General features: G+C 44.2%; 1 protein-coding gene across 3 annotated transcripts in view; it reads left to right on the forward strand.

The window, feature by feature from the left end:
• Window positions 1–288: 288 nt before the first annotated feature.
• Window positions 289–17,382, forward strand: part of LYST (lysosomal trafficking regulator) — a 170,705-nt gene continuing 153,611 nt past the window's right edge. For 2 of the 3 annotated variants that reach the window (XM_033099811.1, XM_033099813.1), the window contains exon 1: window positions 13,615–13,711. The gene's annotated coding sequence lies outside the window, so the exon portion shown is untranslated. Of the gene's footprint in view, window positions 788–13,614; window positions 13,712–17,382 lie in introns of those variants that run through there. The other variant, XM_033099812.1, reaches the window with a different exon arrangement.

The raw sequence follows: 17,382 nt of genomic DNA on the forward strand, positions 1-17,382 counted from the left end.
AGTGGCAGCAGTGAAGCTCCGGACTCACAGTCTGGCGTTTAGTTCAGTCCTATGCCCTCCAAAGACTGCAGAATTCTCAAACCAAGAGTATTGATGATCTCACAGGGACCAACATACCCCCCTGCCCCCCACAGGAGAGTCAGGGTGCTATGACTCATAGGAGCCACCACGAAATCACTGACTGGAAATCCTTGCTGCAGCTGAACTGCAAAGGAATCAGACTTGATTTGCCAAATTGCCCATGTGATCCAGGCATGGCCACCTGCCAAAGAGCCAGAGGGAGAATAGGCCACTCGCTTTCCTGGCAACACGGAGGTTTTCTAGCCCCCTCACCAAGTGAAAAGACAGCCTAGGGCTTCCAAGAAGCCATTTCCAGTGACGATTGGGCTTTGATAAGAGTGGCTGTAGTGCCAGAGTGTTCGGTGCATTGCCTCTTTCGGCAGCTCATCCATTCTTCCACGGGGAAGTTGTGTCTGAGGTTCTTGTGGTCCATGAAGATACTGCCTTCACCATCTGCTTCTGCGTCTTCCTCCGGTGACATCAGAGTGCGGCAGGATTTGCCTTGGCCATCTCACGGGGCTGTTTGACTCAGGTGTGCCAGGAGGACCTTCCTACCCTAAGTCAGCTGAACAGAAGCCAGGAGTTGACTGCCACCAGGCGACCCAGCTTGCTTCACAGCAGAGACCAGTTTGCCTGCAGCTAACAGTGTAGATGGCTGCTACTTGCCATGCAGTGAAGATGCCTACAGAATGACCAAAGGGAAGAGTTCCTTGCTCAGCTGAAGAAGGTAATCAATGTGCATGTAGGTTCAAGTGTTTCTGAGACTTCCCAGTGCCAGCCAAGAGCATGGCAGCTTTGCTGGGCAGGTTGCGTGCAGGCTGAAAGCTTTAGAACTACCGAGGCAGGTGATTAGCAGACGGGTTCCTGGCAGCCCTGGTGTTCTCAGGAGCTGGTTCCCACAGACTGCTTGCTCAGAATGGCCAAATACTGTGCAGAAAGGAAGGAGAATGAAAACACTTCTCTGGAGTAGAGTGAGCCAAACTTCTTTATTGGAGAGGTTTCAGCTCTGATTCTTGGATGCTAGTGAACTGAGATTGTGTGGGGCATGGCGTAGTGACAAGGGCCGCTCAGTAAGTGGGTACAGCTGGGCTCCTGTGGGATGTCATTAGAGGAGGTCCCCCAAGCCCAGCCCGTCCGGAAGGCACTCAGTCATCTCCTCTCTCCCCTCTCACTGCTGGCTCTCTGACTCGTCAGCCTCTGTTCTATTCCTGATATGCTAAGGATATCTCGAGGCCTTGCCCCATCTTCCAGACTAGAGACGGGGCTCACAGGAGGAGGGAGTCAGTACGGAACCAGGGAGTGGGCTGGGGAATTGTGAAACAGTCAATCAGCAGTTCCAAGGCTGGAGTTGTAGGACAAGGGAGGGGATTCAAGGGAAAGCGAGGAGGAGCCAGAATGCCTGCCAAATTGGGAGGGAGCTGAGGATAGTGTGGAAGTCAAGAGTTTGGAGCGTGGGAGTAAAGAACAAGCCCAAGTGGGGTCAAGGTTGGGAGCAGTCTCACGCGGTTGCTCTGAGCCAGAAGACCTGGAGAGCATGTGGGTGGGTCGGCCTGGCTGAGGGGAATCAGGAGTGGATGAAAAGACAAAAAGACAGCTGCGTCTACTCGGAAGCCAAGCCAGTAGGCGGGGAGCTATCCTCCACACCGTGGGCCCTCCACACCCCACCTCTCGTTGTTTCCCACATCCTCCCAAACAACCCTCTCCATTCCCACATCCTCCAAGCGTGGGCCCTCCTCACCTCTGTCTTGGGCTATAGCAAGAGCCTCCTCACCCGCGTCCCTGCCGCCAGACTCTTTCCCCTCCAATCCATTCCTCACACAACCGCCAAATATTGTCTTTCTAAAACACGAGTTTGGTCACGTCCCCAGGCTTAAAGGACACTAATGGCTTTCTATTGCCTGAAGAATACAGCCGACACGCAGGACACGCAGGAGCCTTCAGGACCTGTCTCCCCTGCTGTTGCCATTTCATTTCCTGTGACTTAACCTGCAAGTACCCAGTCACCTCAAGTATCCTGTCACCTGGATTATTTGCTGTTCCTTGAATAGACCTTGTAATTGACTTCTTACTTCGGACATTACTCCCTCAACCCAGAATACCTTTTTCTTCTGTCCTGCCTACCAAACCTCTCCTTATCTTCCCTGACAAAGCCACCTTCCCTGAGAAGCCTTCCCCATGCTGCTCCCTCCAGATCGGGTTTAATAGTTCTCTCTCTCCTAGTGTGTGTGTGTGTGTGTGTGTGTGTGTGTGTGTGTGTGTGTGTGTGTGTGTGATAAAATATACATAACAAAATGTCCCACTTTAACTGTTTTAAGTGTAGAGTTTTGTGACATTAAATACATTCACATTGTTGTGTAAGCATCATCACCATCCGTCTCCAGAACTTTTTCATCATCCCCAACTCAAACTTTGTCCCCATAAAACACTAACTCCCCATTATTTCCTCCCCCAGCCCCTGGCACCCACTTTTCTACTTTCTGTTTCAGCATTTGCCTAGTCTAGGTGACTCATATAAGTGGAATCAGATAATATATATTCCTTTGTGACTGGCCATTTTGTTTAGCATGATTTCTTCAAGGTTCCTCCATGTTGGAGCAGGCATCAGAACTTCCTGTTTAACATTGAAGGATATTCTATGGTGTGTATCCACCACACTCGTTTAGCCATCAGTTGTCTGTAGACACTTGAGTTGCTTCCACCTTTTGACTATTATGAATAACACTGCTGTGAATATCAGTCAGTGTTATAATATCTGAGTCCCTGCTTTCAATTCTTTTGGGTCTATACCGCAAAGTGGAATTGCGAATTGCATGGTAATTCTAACTCCCGTTCTTTTTCGTCAAAGGTAATTGTGACTGTTGAGTGTGCATCTTCAGTATGGTAATGTAGCCACATGTACATTAATACATATAGGCAGCCCAAGCACCGCAGAGATCCTGCAAAGACTCTTTGACTCTTCATTGCAGCAAAAGTGTGTTTTGCACAGAGAGATGTTGCAAACCAGTTGAAACATGACAGTCAGTGCCAATAACACTTGAACTCTAAAATTAGATTGTGGCAAAATGTTTCTAAGAAAATCCTTTCAAGAAATTCAGTTAGTAGCTTGTAGTTCTCACTTTGTTACCTGCTTGGGAACATGGAGCCAAGAAACCCGAGTTCTACTCTGCCTGGCCCGTTACTAACAGTAAGTTATTTAATTCTTTAGACTCTAATTTTACCATCAGTAAAATCACAAATGTCCCTGTACATTCATGAGCAAAGTACAATCCAAATGAAGGCATTCTGGTAACCTCCAAAAAAAAAAAAAAAGAAAGAAAGAAAGAAAAGAAAAAAAAAAGGGTCATCTGCATTATCATAGTGATAACATGGTACCCAGGCAACACGGCAGCATCTGCAGCAGACCTGAGTGGTAGCAAAGGGGACTCACAGTCCTCTCTCAAAGGCAGTGAAATGGAATTCTTTAATGGAGGGAGTCCAGTAATACTTGACCATTCCCATCTGGATAAGAAAAATCTTTGAGTAAGAAGTAGAACTCCAGGGATAGGAAAGCTGCTGGTAGGGTTTTAAAATGTGGCAGTTGAGGAGCCAGTGTTCCATTAGATAAGGAATAGGCACAGAGGAAGAAAGCCCTGAGCCAAGATTTTACAAAGCACTCTGGGTAAAAATAGATGGCCGAGTCCTGCATAGTGTGTGGGCTTTCCATCCAGGCAGTATCAGCATGAGGTTTTGTGAAAACCTGTGGGTAGAATATACACTCTGACCTACTTCACATGGCTGTTTCTGACCGATAGTACCTATCGGGTGTGGCAAAGATGTGTTTATACTCACTGTTAAGATGTTGGTACCAAATTATAACACTTACCGAGTGATAAGTCAACATAGCTTCCTCGCCTTTAGAAGAACTGACAGTAACCAGTAAAGTAACTTTACTAGTTACTTTTAGTTCTTACAATCCACATTCTTCTCTTCCATGTTTTCAGAATGTCTGTGCTATTGATTTTCCAGAAGGCAGAATACGGCAAGACGATTGATCCTTTTTTCACATAGACCGATAAATTAATATTGAACGGGATGTAGCCTCCCTCCTTTACTCCTCCCTCTTCACTCCCTGAAATTGAAGAACTGGCCAGAAACAGAACATGTGTGGTACAGCTACGGAATTCAGGTGATAAAATCAAGCACTTACAAGTACGAGGCAGGAGGCACAGGGCTATACGTGTAATCACAGTTAAATCACAGGAAAAGTGAGACAGCAGTTCTTCCGAAGAACTTCGGAAAATTAAGATCCATTTGCAGGGCTATCAGTTTATGAATCTATATTTCTTTATTTTAGAGAGCTCTGAAACAGCCTGGAAGATAGAAAGGAATGTAGTAGATAATAAAGGTGACATTTCTAATTAGAGGGGAAAAGATGAGTATAACACCTGATGTTAAAACAAGAGATTATCCATTAGGAGGAAAATGTTTTCTCTCTTTCTCTTTAAACGGTGTCTTTCACACTTATTCTCAGGCATCTGGTTAGGGACCCATTAGACAGGGGGCAGCGCTTAAGGTGAATATTGTTGGCATTCAACCACTTCTCACCATATGTTCCTTCTTGGATAAACCAGTCCACAGTGCCCGAGGATTTGTCTTGGTTTTGAAGACATCTATTATATATCTGACTTGAATTTATCAGATTTCAGGAACCCCCACATCCAGCAAGTGTGCTCTCCCCAGTGACGAATGTTCTAAAACCGTTTCTCTTTATTAAGAACCGCCATGGTGGGCAGGAGGCTCACCTCGGTGGGCCGGACAGCTGCCTTCATTGTGGGAAGAACTCAGTTCACTGGGCTGCCTGAGCCCGGCATGGTGGACAACAATCACAGGAGTAAAAGCCAGGTTTCCAACAGTTAGCAGAGGCACAGCTGCCAGTAGATACAGAGTTGTCTGCATCCCATCAGGAAACCCTCGCTCTCCAATAGACCTAATTATCAGTCGGCAGCTGAGGTCCAGAAATGGTGCGGTAGGCTGAACAGGAAACAAGTCAGGAGAGGTTGTCCCGCCGGGTGAGTGGCCCTATGACAGTGCTTTACAGTACATTTCCTGGGTCATCTATTACTTTGATAGATAACCTCGAGCTCTTGGCTGATGCTTTTAATGTCTGGAGAAGAAAGTTGTACAGTTTGAGCAGTGATAGCAGACACAGAGCTATAAGCATTATTTTTATCTCAGGTTCAGCAACCTGATTCTTAGGGAAAGAGACTGGTGGGGGCAGGGCGGAGGGAGAGTGCAATAGAAGAGGGAGGATCTATTAGAAATCACATAGAATTCAGAAGAAGCTGAGTCAAGTGGCGGCTTTGCACATTGGCCAGAGTCCACCTATAGAGACAGAGTCACTTGCCACAAAGCCACTTCCCCTGGCCCTGGGAGGCAATAGTTCTGAGAGGCTACCTCCAGGCAAAGGTCAAGCCCTCCTGGAGGTCAAGCTGTGGCCTTGGACCTCTGCTGACTAAACTACCCTCCCTCACTGACATTTGTGAAATGACATCATGATTTCTTAAAAATGTGGATAAAATCCAGAAGATTATGTTATCAAATAGGCCTTTCTTATTTAATGCCTTGCTTTACAGGCCAAAAAAGAGCTTTATTATGTCTTACCTGATGAACTGTTTTCCTCAGTTAGTCCTAGAATCTGGAAATCTCCCTCCCATCTTCTCTATTGTATACTTTAGTTATTGTTTTTCCAACATAAAGTCTGCATTTTTTCCAATATTACTGTGTGTGTTCAGACCTCTTTACCATGTTGGATGTTGTTATACTTCCAAACAGATTACAGCATGTATTTTACTTTCAGGCAGATGGCACCCCTGGGCTACATTTATATGCTAACTGTCTCAGAACTTTACTTGTGGGCAACTGTCTCAGAATTTGACTTGTGGAATAGCTGCACTAAAAGGACAAAAGTTGACGATATGTCACCTGTCTACAGAATAAATCCTACGTCCCCTTTGTTTCCAGCATTGCTCTAAGTCAGCTGGAGCTGGGCGGGGGAAGGGTTTTGGCTTCACTCTGAGTCTCAGGCAAACATCTGATGGAGGGCGTGACCTTCCTCTGCCATGGCTGGCACTCTGCAGGCCCCTCCACATGGCAGAGGGGGCCACTCTCTTTTCTCTGGTGCCACCAGTTAGTTGCACGGGTGCTAAGGCAGTGCTGCCTGGGACCAGGGATCCTACAGACATTTTAGTGTAATAGGCCATTCAATTTTTAATCTGAGATGCCTTTGAAATGCCTTTGAAATCTCAGGACTTAGAAATATCTAGGATGCTGGTGGGGAGCAAATTTGAATGCCAGAGACCTTTCTATACACACAGCCACCCCTTCCCTCTGCAACCCAAATTCCGTTACTAGATAAGCTTGGGCACCGGAGACCCTTGGAATGAGAGCTTCCCCAGAACACTCCTCACTCACTCGTGTGAATCCATTCCTGGAGGGTCCCATTGGGATCCCTACAACTCCCACCATCTGAATTCCAGAGGTAAACAGGGCGTAGACTTAAGGTGGGGCCAAACTGCATTAATGTTCAGTTCTAATTCCAAATATGTGACAGTTCTATGCCTCTCCAATTAGTTTACATAGTGAATTGGGGAGATGATTTTGTAACTTTGACAAGTTGGATTTCTCTTTGCACAAAACAGTGCTTTGCTAACAAACCGGATGCCACATCAGAATGCAGACAGATATAAAACATTCTGCTATTCCAAGCACAGAAATCGGATTTTAAATAAAATCTCCCAAAGTGTAATTGACACCTAACCTCTGAGTCTGGTAGAGTGCTTGTCTCCATTTTGTTTAGTTGTTTTTCTGGAGCTTTGTTCTGTTGTTTCATTTGGGACATGTTTCTTTGTCTCCTCATTTTGGCTGCCTCCCTGTTTTTGTTTCTATGTATAAGGTAGAGCTGCTATGTCTCCTGGTCTTAGTAGAGTGACCTTTTGTAGAAGGTGTCCTGTGGGGCCCAGTGACACAATCTCCCTAGTCACCTAAGCTTAAGCTCCAGGTGGGTCTCTTATGTGGGTTGTGTGTGTCCTCCTGTTGTAGTCGAGTCTTGGTTGCTGTTTGCATGTCAATGGGAGGGATTGATCCTCAGGCTTATTGGTTGTAAGGACTTGCTATGACTACAACTGTTATGCAGGGGCTGATCCTACAGAGCAGGGTTCGCTTTAGCAGGGCTCTAGTACCTGCCCTGTCTGCTCTTTGGGCCTGTCATTTGTGGAGGTGGTTGGTGGTGCTCTGGTGTGGTCTGAAGTTGGCCACTAGGTGCTTTGGTTCTGGGGGGGGGGGCTCTGGGAGGGGCTCTTGGGCAGACCTGAGTCAGCCAGTGCCTGTGTCCTGGTATGAGCTAGAAAGTGATCTGCAGATGGTTGCCACTTGTGCTGGGCTTGGAGGTGCCTGGGAGAGTCTAAGCTGTGCACTGAGGTTGGCTGCCACTAATGCTGGGCTTGGGGCTACTTAGCAAGAGGTATGGGGCATGCTGAGGCCAGATGCTGCCTGTCTGGGGTTTGTGAACCTTTGAGAGATTTTGAGAATGTCTGCAGCATGAGCCAACACAGGCTTTTTATATGGAAAAGCCACTGGAAGCGGCTTTGGTGGGTTTGCAAGTTGGTTGGGACAGGGTCTCAGGGAATTACCAGGGCACAACAAACAGTGTCAGGTAGGTTGATGGAGATTCAGATATGGTGCTGATTGCGAGTGCAGACTGGGTGGGAGGAGGACTCAACAAAGGGACAATGGCTTCTGCCAGCACTTCTGTCTGGGAGAAAGCTGCCCCTCCAGTGTTCACCCTGGAGCCAGACAACTCAGCTCCTCCCCATATGTACGTGGCACCTTTCAAGGCTCTGCCCAGGGCTAGAGCTCAGAGCGAGTGAGGCCATCAGCAAGCAAGTGCTTGTGCAGGCCTTTTAAGAGGAATGCCTAGGACTTCAGCCACCCTCCAGCTCACTCAGCCACAATCTCTGCTGGTGTTCACAGCCAGAGGTTATGGGGACTTCTCTCCTTGGCACTGGAACCCTGGGCTGGGCATCCTGGTGTGGGGCTGGGACCCTCACTCTTCAGGGGGGACCTCTGCAGCCAAGATATCCCTTTCAATTTTTAACTAACACATGTGGGTGTGGGACCAGCCCATTCTGTGTTTCCGCCCCTCCTACCAGTCTTGACGTGGCTTCTTCTGTATGTCCTTAATTATAGGACTTCTGTTCAGCCAGACTTCAGGCGATTCTCAATGATGATTGTTCTGTAGTTTTGTTGTAATTTTGACGTGGTCGTGAAAGGAGGCCAGAGCTGTGTTTGCCTATTCCGCCTTCTTGACCAGAAGCCTTATTCTTGTGATATTTTAAATCTTCTCAGATCCCCTGGGTTCTTGGCTTTATAAACAGGAGTGGATAGCAAACATGCATTTCTTATGATAGCATTGCTTAATTTCCTTCCACTTCTTAGCCTGTCTGTTGAGTAGGACAGACTTAGTTTGCTCTTTCAAAATAAGCAGCTCATGCAGGTTACAGTTCGGTTATTCATAAACTTGTTGACCACAGGAATATTTTGGGAATTAAGACAGACAAATATCAACTATTAAAATTGGAAATGCAAGTAAATTACTTGGCGTAGAATTATGCTCAATAATGGACTTAGACCCCTCTGTTTTTAATGATGGTTATGGTGATAATAGCAATAACAACATATACATAAGCAATAAAATATCTGTGGGTATATATACATCACTTAGTAGTGATTAATTATGGGATGACATCACAGAACTTTTATTTTCTATACTGTATATTTGTTTTAACATTTGAACTTATTACTATAGCATATATTTTCTGTTTTAAGCAAAAAATAATTCAGAATTAAAAAAAAAATAACGGTTCTGGAAATTAATGGTACTGTTGCCCACAAATACAATTGTTCCCGCATATGAAAGTAGGACTCGAAGACACACTCTGCACGAAGTTTCCACAACAAAGAAGGGAAATTTGGGTTTAACACTTTTAGCTGTTAAAAAGATCATCTCATAAAATACTGTTTGAATTTACAGATCTTTTAATGCGATGACATAAGCGTTTTTAAAGCATACTTTTGGAAATTTAAAATGCTATCAGTGATTTAGCAGAGAAAATTACATAAAAGAATCTTTTTTTAAGTAAACATTTTATTTTGCAATAACTGTAGATTCACATGTGGTTGTAAGAAAAGAATCTTATTAACACCTAATCTGATAAATTTTGCCATAAGGAGTGGATATTGCTAAACAACTTAATGGAGACATTGATTAAGAATTGACATTTTCAATACACTTGCAAGGTACCTATTAAAAAGGCAAGTTTTAAAGAGTTATGTGCATCCTAATAAAGTAAAGCACTCTAAAACTAAATTCATGCATCTATAATTTTTAGTATAGCTATTAATTGGTCTGTAGTCAAATGTGGACCATCTGGTTAATTTTGACCATGTCCCTGATAGTGAAATGACAGCCCTGCATTTCCTCTACCACTTCTTTACCAATCCATTTCTGCTCCACTGCTATGCAGTGTGCATTAAAGTTGTCCAACTTCACCTACAGTTATAATTAACTTACTAATTAGATATTTATTAGAATTTAAACAAAATGTTCTCAATTAAACCATCCATTCAATAAAATTGACTGTGTGCTTACTATGTGCCGGGTACTGTTCTGGCACTTGGGATACATCATAAACAGAACAAAGGTTGCTGCCTTCGTGTATCTTGTGGTCTAAATGTGGCAGATAGTAAACATAATAAATGGATAAATTAAGTAGTATGTTAGAAGTATAGGTGCGATGAAAAAGATCACATTTAGGATCACAACATGCCAACTCTCAGGACCAGATCCCAAGTGACAGAGAACTTGTGTGTTCTTTAATAAAATTATTTTGGGGGTGTATTAGTCTGCTAGGGCTGCCATAACAAAATACTGTAAATTGGTTGGCTTAAACAATAGAAATTTATTTTCTCATAGATTTGGAGGTCCAAGATCAAGGTGCTGGCAGGGTTGGTTTCTGGTGAGGCCTCTCTTCCTGGCTTGCAGACAGCCACCTTTTCACTGTGTCCTCACTTGGCCTTTCCTTTGTGCCTCATGTGGAAAGCTCTGGTGTCTTGTCCCCACCTTATGAGGACACCAGTTGTACTGGATTAGGACCCTACCCTTGTGACCTCATTTAACCGTAATAACCTTCAAGGCTCTATCTCCAAATGGAGTCACACTGGGGGTTAGGGCTTCAACATGAATGAGAGGGGGAGGACAATTTCATCCATAACAGATGACACTTGTGATATGAGGGACACTCAAGTGTGGGGTCCAGGGAAGAGTCCTCTCTTGTGAAGGTTTAAGGGCAGTGCAAAGGTAGACCTCATAGAGAAGGTGAAATCTAAGCAGAGATGTGAGTTATCCACATGGTTATCTGGAGAAAAAGCATTTCAGACAGAGGGAACAGCCAGTGCAAAGGCCATATGGCAGGAATATGTCTGGAATGTTCGATAAACAGTAAAGAGGCCAGTATACCTGCAGGGATGGGAGAGTAGGAAGGGATGAGGTTATGGGGAGCCAGACAGTGTAGAGATCTTAGGCCATTGTAAGGATTTTGGTTTTGACTTGAGTGAAATGGGGGCCATTGTAGGTTTTTGAGCAGAGATGTGACATGATCTGATTAACATATGCATGTAGTCATGAGATTATTATTTTAACATATTTTGATGAATAACTAATGTGAAATTGTGAAATTATACACACATACATTAACTGCGTCTTTTAAAATCTTGATTTAGAATCTCACTTTTAGAATCTAATTTTAAAGTCAAATTATCGGGAGAATTTCCCACTTACAAAGTTTTCCAGTGTGTAATATATACATAAGTTGGGTTTCCTTCTATGTATCTATTACTTTTTCTTAATTCTTTCTTCTACTACATGTATATGATTACATATTTTTTATGTTCATTTGAAATCTTTTAAACTAAGTTTTACCTAATATGTACACTTAATATCTATTTCTAAGATATTGAACAAAGTCAATATTTTAGCTTGGTTAAAATACTTTATAACTGAGATATACAAAGTAAAGAATAGTCACACATGACATTACTTTATGCCTTTTACAAATAATATTTGAGGGCAAATTGTGTACCATTGTCATATAAAGTCTGTTTCATTCTCTTTGGCTTTAATGAAATCATAATCCTCTATTATCTTTCATTCAAAAGAGACAGAAACTGGCTTCTTACTTAATATTTCTGTGACTTCTTTCGTCTATTAAAGAAAATGAGGTACTTTGAGATTAGTGGGTGAAAGTTGATGTGTAAATAAGACTAGTTTTAGTTCTAGGTAAAACTGAGAAATAGGTCAAGTTTGGCTTCCCTTCCTCTTTGAGTTCAGAGAAATTCACCAAATATCTCCAGCATCTAGCACAGTACCTAGCACATAGTAGGTGCTCATTACATACAGTTGACCCTTGAACAACATGGTTTGAATTGCATGGGTCCACTTATATATGGGCTTTTTTTCAATAAATATACATTTGATCCTCTGTAACCCCCCAGGTTTTGTATCCACAGATTCAACCAACTACAGATGGAAAACAGTATTTTCCATCCAGTTGGGAGTCCGTGGATGCAGAGAACCAACTGTATGCATCATTCTATGCCATTTTATACAAGGGACTTGAGCATCCGTGAGTTTTGGTATCTGTGGAGGGGGCAGTTCCTGGAACCAATCCCCTGCGGATATTGAGAGATGACTATATTTAAGTTTTGGGGGAGTCAAAAGTTGTATGTGGATTTTCGACTATGTGGGGGAGGTGCCAAGGCCTCTAACCTCACTTTTTCAAGAATCAACTATATTTGTTAAACAACTGACTCGTTCCCTGAGACATCTCTTTCATGTTAGGGATTTCATATTGTAGTGGTAGAAAAATTTTCCTTTTACCCCTTCTGGGTTCTTTGGCTGGTCTAATAATTAAATTGACATAAGACCAATTGACAGGAGAAAAAAATTGATTTCATATGTATGGGAGCCTTATGAAAATACGAGACCCAAACACAGTCAGGCAATTGAGACTTATATGCCAACCTGAGCTAAGGAATGGGATAGGGGCCTGAGGTTTCAAAGGGGGAGGGGAGCAATTGAAAGGAAGATAAAAGAGCAGATGTTTGGTAATCAGATGTTTTCCCTGCCAGGCAGGTGAGTCTTTCAGATAAAAAAACTTATCTCTGGTAACGGGTCTCTTTCTGGTGCAGGCCCCCATCTACATTCTTTTAGGCAGTTGAAGGAGAGGTCAAATTTTTCCTAAATCTGCTGGGTCTTAATTGCCTTCAGTTCAAAGTAATCCACATGCCAAAGTGGCACATTTTGGGGCGGCATATTCTGCTCCCCTTCAGTATGTTGCCCTTCCCTGGAGTATTTGCATTTTAAAAGATTGCCAGAGGAAGTGGGCAACCTCTGCCCAAGGTATGAATTGCTAATGGCTGAACTTCAGAGGTCATTGGGGAGATATTTCAAAGTGCGGAATTTTCACCTAGAGCCCCTTCAAACCACATCACTGGGTAATTATTTACTTGGCTTGCCATTGAGTCAGATGGGAGTTTGAAGTATTAAAAGTTGCACTTGTAAAAAAAAAATTGCACTTATTGTACAGTCTTAGGATATAATATCCCAAATTATTTCTATTTTTTCATTCCTGCGCAGAAATTACTGGAGTTGTTAATTCTAAAGCAATCCCTGTCATTTTGTAAACCACGTGTATATAGTTTGTATTGTTAGGGAGGACTTGAATGGCCTCCATGGCCTGTCACAGCGACTGCGTGGTGAGGAGGGGTGTCCTTTAAAACGCCAAACTGCCGGTGGCAGCAGCTTGTCAGCCGCGAGCTGGGCCCAGGGATACAACCAAACATCCCTGTATTTAACCCACGCCTCCCACTCTCTGGAGGCACCGCTATTTTAAGGCATATAATGTTGACAGTACGAGCTGTATACAAATATATCCGAAGAAGGCTAAGTAGAAAAATACACCTTTGCGGTGAATTAATACCGCAGTGGCTTTGTAAACCCGCGTTCCTTGAAGGAAGCCTACAGTAACCTTTTGCAAGTGACCGTTCCTGGTCCCGACCCGGTCCCATATTTCTTCGACCCCCATCCTCTGGACCCACACAGTAGGACAGCAGGACAGCCTGTGTCGCTCTCCCCCGGCTCTGACGCAGCCCACCTCCCAGAGCCCTGCGACAGGGAGGACGAGACACCAGGCACTCCAGGCCGGGTCCCCGTCCCAGCCCCCGCCCCACGGCTCGGCCCGCCCTCCTCCTTTCCCCCATCGGCTAGGACCGCCCTCACTTCCCCTTTGGCTCGGCGGCTCCACGCGTAACGTCTGCGACGCCGGAGCGGCCTGACAAGCGAGGGGCGGGGCGCGGGGCGCGGGCGTGGCCAACGCGCACGCGCAGGCGGGCTAGTCTGGGTCGGACGAGGGGGAGGGGTGGTGTTCCCGGTTTCCTGGGTTACCTGAGGGGGCGGGGGTGGGAGCTCGTGGCGGCGGCGGCGGCGGCGGCGGCGACGAGGGCTCGGGATTCGCTCTGTGAGGGTGAGCGCGCGACGGCGGCGGCGTCCAGACAGCAGGTGAAGCGGCGCGGGGCGCGGACAGCGCTGGTGGAGGGGTTGGTCCGGGATCCTGTCCCGGGCCTGCAGGGACGGCGGTCGGGGTGGTGACCATCAACCCGGGCTGGGGTCGCGGCCCGACGCCCGGCCCGGGGCTTCCTCTCCCGTTGGGGGCTCCGGGACTCCTCCTTGCGGCCTTTGGCAGCCCGGAGCCGTGGCGGGACCTTGGCGGCGGCTGCACGGCCACTAACACTAACTTTATTTCCCCGCGCGGGGTGGGAGGTCTGGACGGTATTGATCATCCAGTGCTGCGGCACCCCCCGCCCCAGCCTGTCCGGGACCCGCTGGTGGACAGCGGGAATTGACAGTTCCCGCGCCATCACCCTGCGGGTCGCTCCTGGCGCGTGGCTCCGCGGCTCCTCGCCCACCTGTCATCTTCCCCGTGCGCCCTGGTTCGCTCGCTCCAGTCTGGGACACCCTTTACCCGGGCGATAGACTCCACAGAATCCCCTGAGGCGTCTGCCGTCTGTCCCGGGCATCACTGCAGCCGTGGCTGGGATGCTCCTTCGCCTCCGGTGGGATTAAACAGTATGGAAAACAACCCAGGAAGCCCCTGGCACCACAGTGTGGAGGCCAGCGGGTTGTTTAGTGGTGGAGGGGCTAAGCTCAGAGGCTTTTAGAAATGCTTCCCAGGGCTGATTCATACCGGGTTACACAAAACAAAACATTGCCTATATGCTCAGCAGACCGTACACACCCAGTGACAGCGCTTGGTAGTGGATGAGGTTTGTTTTAAGAAGATAGACAATTTCAAGGGTTTTGAAAACGTTGGTGTTGAATTCGGACCAATGTTTTCTTGAATATTGAACTCAGCTCGCATTTTCGCTAGGGTTTGTTTAACAGATTGATAGGACAAAGTGAATTATACTTTTCTTCCTGTTGATTCTTGCCTAGTCTGCTCTGCTACTCTAAACGTCCACACCCAGAAACCTTATGCTAATAAAGATGTTGATTCTGAGCGTTCATTTATAGATGTAGTTAATTAATATGGGTATATGTTTTAAAGAGCTTTGCAAGTAGCCAGCAACTTTTTTTTTTTTGATAGTTCTTTGCTGTCATCCATATTGTTACTGAAAAGATTGGGAAATTGGATAAAAGGGGGAATAGGAGAAAATGAGTCACTATATAATTTAATTTATATGAAAGCAATTTATAAACTGTAAAATTATATATAAATTTGGTAAATATTTATTGAGCACCTATTGTGCCAGACAGTTTTCTATCCAGATAAATATCCCCTCCTTCATGGAGTTTACATTCTACTGGGGGATCTCAGATAATAAAAAAATGAAAGGCGTGCTGTGTGAAATGGTGTTAAGGACTGCAGAGAAAAAGGGAAGAAGGAGGATAGGGAACAGGAGACGGTTGCAGTTTGAACTAGAGGTAGCCAGGGGAGACTTCCTGGAAAAGATGACATTTAACCCAAGACTGGAAAGAAGTGAGAGGGTAATTCATGCACCTTCTGGGAGAAGAGCGTTCAAGCAGAGGGAAACGCACTTGCAGAAGCTTGGAGGCAGGAGTGTGTGGATATGTTTTAGGAAAGCAAAGAGGCTGGTTTGGCTGTGGTGGAATGAGCAAAGTAATAGTAGAAATGGGGTGAGAGTAAATGGGAACAGGAAATCAGATTGTGTAAGGCCTGTAGGCCTCTGTAAGGACTGGGGCTTCCACTCTGAGTGAGACTCATCCTTTGAATAGAGAAGGGATGTAAAAAAAGGGTTACTCTGGTGGCTGGATGGAGACTAGACTTCATTGGGGGTGGAGCGTGTTGGGCAGGAGCAGAAGCAGGGACATCAGATCAGGGACTCTTGACACAATCCAGGCCAGAGATAATGTAAGTTGGACCAGAGTGCAGTTGGTGGAGTGGTTGATTTCTGGATAAAGTGAGGGTAAGAAAAATGGAACAGATATGTACTGAGATGAGGTTTTTGAGAGAAACAGTTCGGTGGGGAAAAGTTTAGAAGACAATAAAATTAGAAATCCAAGTGGAGACATCAGTAGTAAACCCTTGTGATTTCGTATTGAAGACTTTTTTTTACATTATCTTGACTATAACAGGGGCTTACTATTTTCACCCAGAAACTGCCAACTTTTTTTCATGTTCATTTTCCTTTTAGTTCTTTTGGAACAACCTAGTCATTCTTTTTACCTAATGTAGTTTTTTTGTTTTCTTTTTTTTTCTTCCACTCAGTACATCTGGTAGTCAGTTTTAGTTGTAGAGAAAGCCATATAATCCAGAATTTCAGAGTACCTATTTAGTTTGTTGCTCTATTTAACTTGAACACCTTCATCCGATTTATCTTTTTCTGAATTATGCTTTGATGCCTGCCTTAAGTTCAAGAATTTTTTTAAGCCTCAGAAATCTTGTTATCAGATGTGGCTTCACTTGGCCATTTGTGAAATTGCAATGGAAATGACCTGTATTTTTAATACTTTACTAGTAAGTCAGCAATATACAGGGGTTATCATAATTCTTCTGTTTCATTAAAAACGGCTTTAAATAAATGGGCCACCACATGTTAAATGGAGATCTTTTTCATCAAATTATGCAATATTTGGAGCAATAGAATTTGACCTGTAAAACTTGTATTAAAAATATATCAAACTCCTGGAATTCAAGGTCTGGCCTTCACATTAAGAATCCAGATAATAAGCTAATATTTTTAAATGAATTTTCAACCTGAATATATTCTGAAAATATGTAAAAATCTGTCAGATTAATAATTAATTATAAATTGATTTTGGAGTCGATGGGAATACTATATTCTCTTTGATACTAGTTTCTTTTGCCATTACTTCTCACCAGTGTTTAATTAACCAGCGCCTCTTAATTCTTCTGGCCTTGTTTTACAGTTGTTGAGTGAGGCTTGATACATTTGGAAATTTTCAGTGCTTTCCAGGTTTAACTGCTGGGAAGAAAATGATATCTAATAATATGAAACAGAAATGCTTAAAGTGTGATCATCTTAATTAAACAAGAAAGGAATCAAACAACTTTCCAAAAGGCTAGTCAACGTTTCATTCAAATGTGAGTCATTGAAATTGAAAATGGATGAGGACATAAGAGCTTCTAGCCACTTTCAATGCATGGAAGAAATAGATGAATGACAAGGTAGAGTACAGTACTACACATACTTTGAAATGTTTATACAATTGCTGCCACTCGTCTTTAAAAAGTAAAGAGAGTAGAAGATTTTTGCCATAAACCTGAAGAATTGCATATTTTAAATTTAAAAATGGGGTGAGGGAAGGTGAAGCCCAGAAACTATACATTGAACAACTTGACACTGACTGATACCTAAAAAAATTATAGACCAGATTGCCAAACAGATGCTTTGTGATTTGTGATTAGAAAAGAATGTACTGGTCACTGAAACCCAGAATTGGATTTTTAAGAACAAGTCATGCTAAGTTAACCTTATGCTCGCTTTGCCAAAGATACAATAATGTTAATCTTTGTAAGCACCTCATATCTTACAGAGTACATTCCTATTTATTATGTCCTTTAACCTTCCCAACTTCCCTATGATGTAGGAGCCCTGGGAAGACACATAGGGGACAGCTGTGGGAGATTTTAGAAAGGACTTTCTTAGGTATGGGGTAAAGGAGAGAGAGGAATCAAACTGTGCTTTAAG

This window comes from Rhinolophus ferrumequinum, chromosome 27 (assembly GCF_004115265.2).
Source record: "Rhinolophus ferrumequinum isolate MPI-CBG mRhiFer1 chromosome 27, mRhiFer1_v1.p, whole genome shotgun sequence".
Lineage (NCBI taxonomy): Eukaryota > Metazoa > Chordata > Mammalia > Chiroptera > Rhinolophidae > Rhinolophus > Rhinolophus ferrumequinum.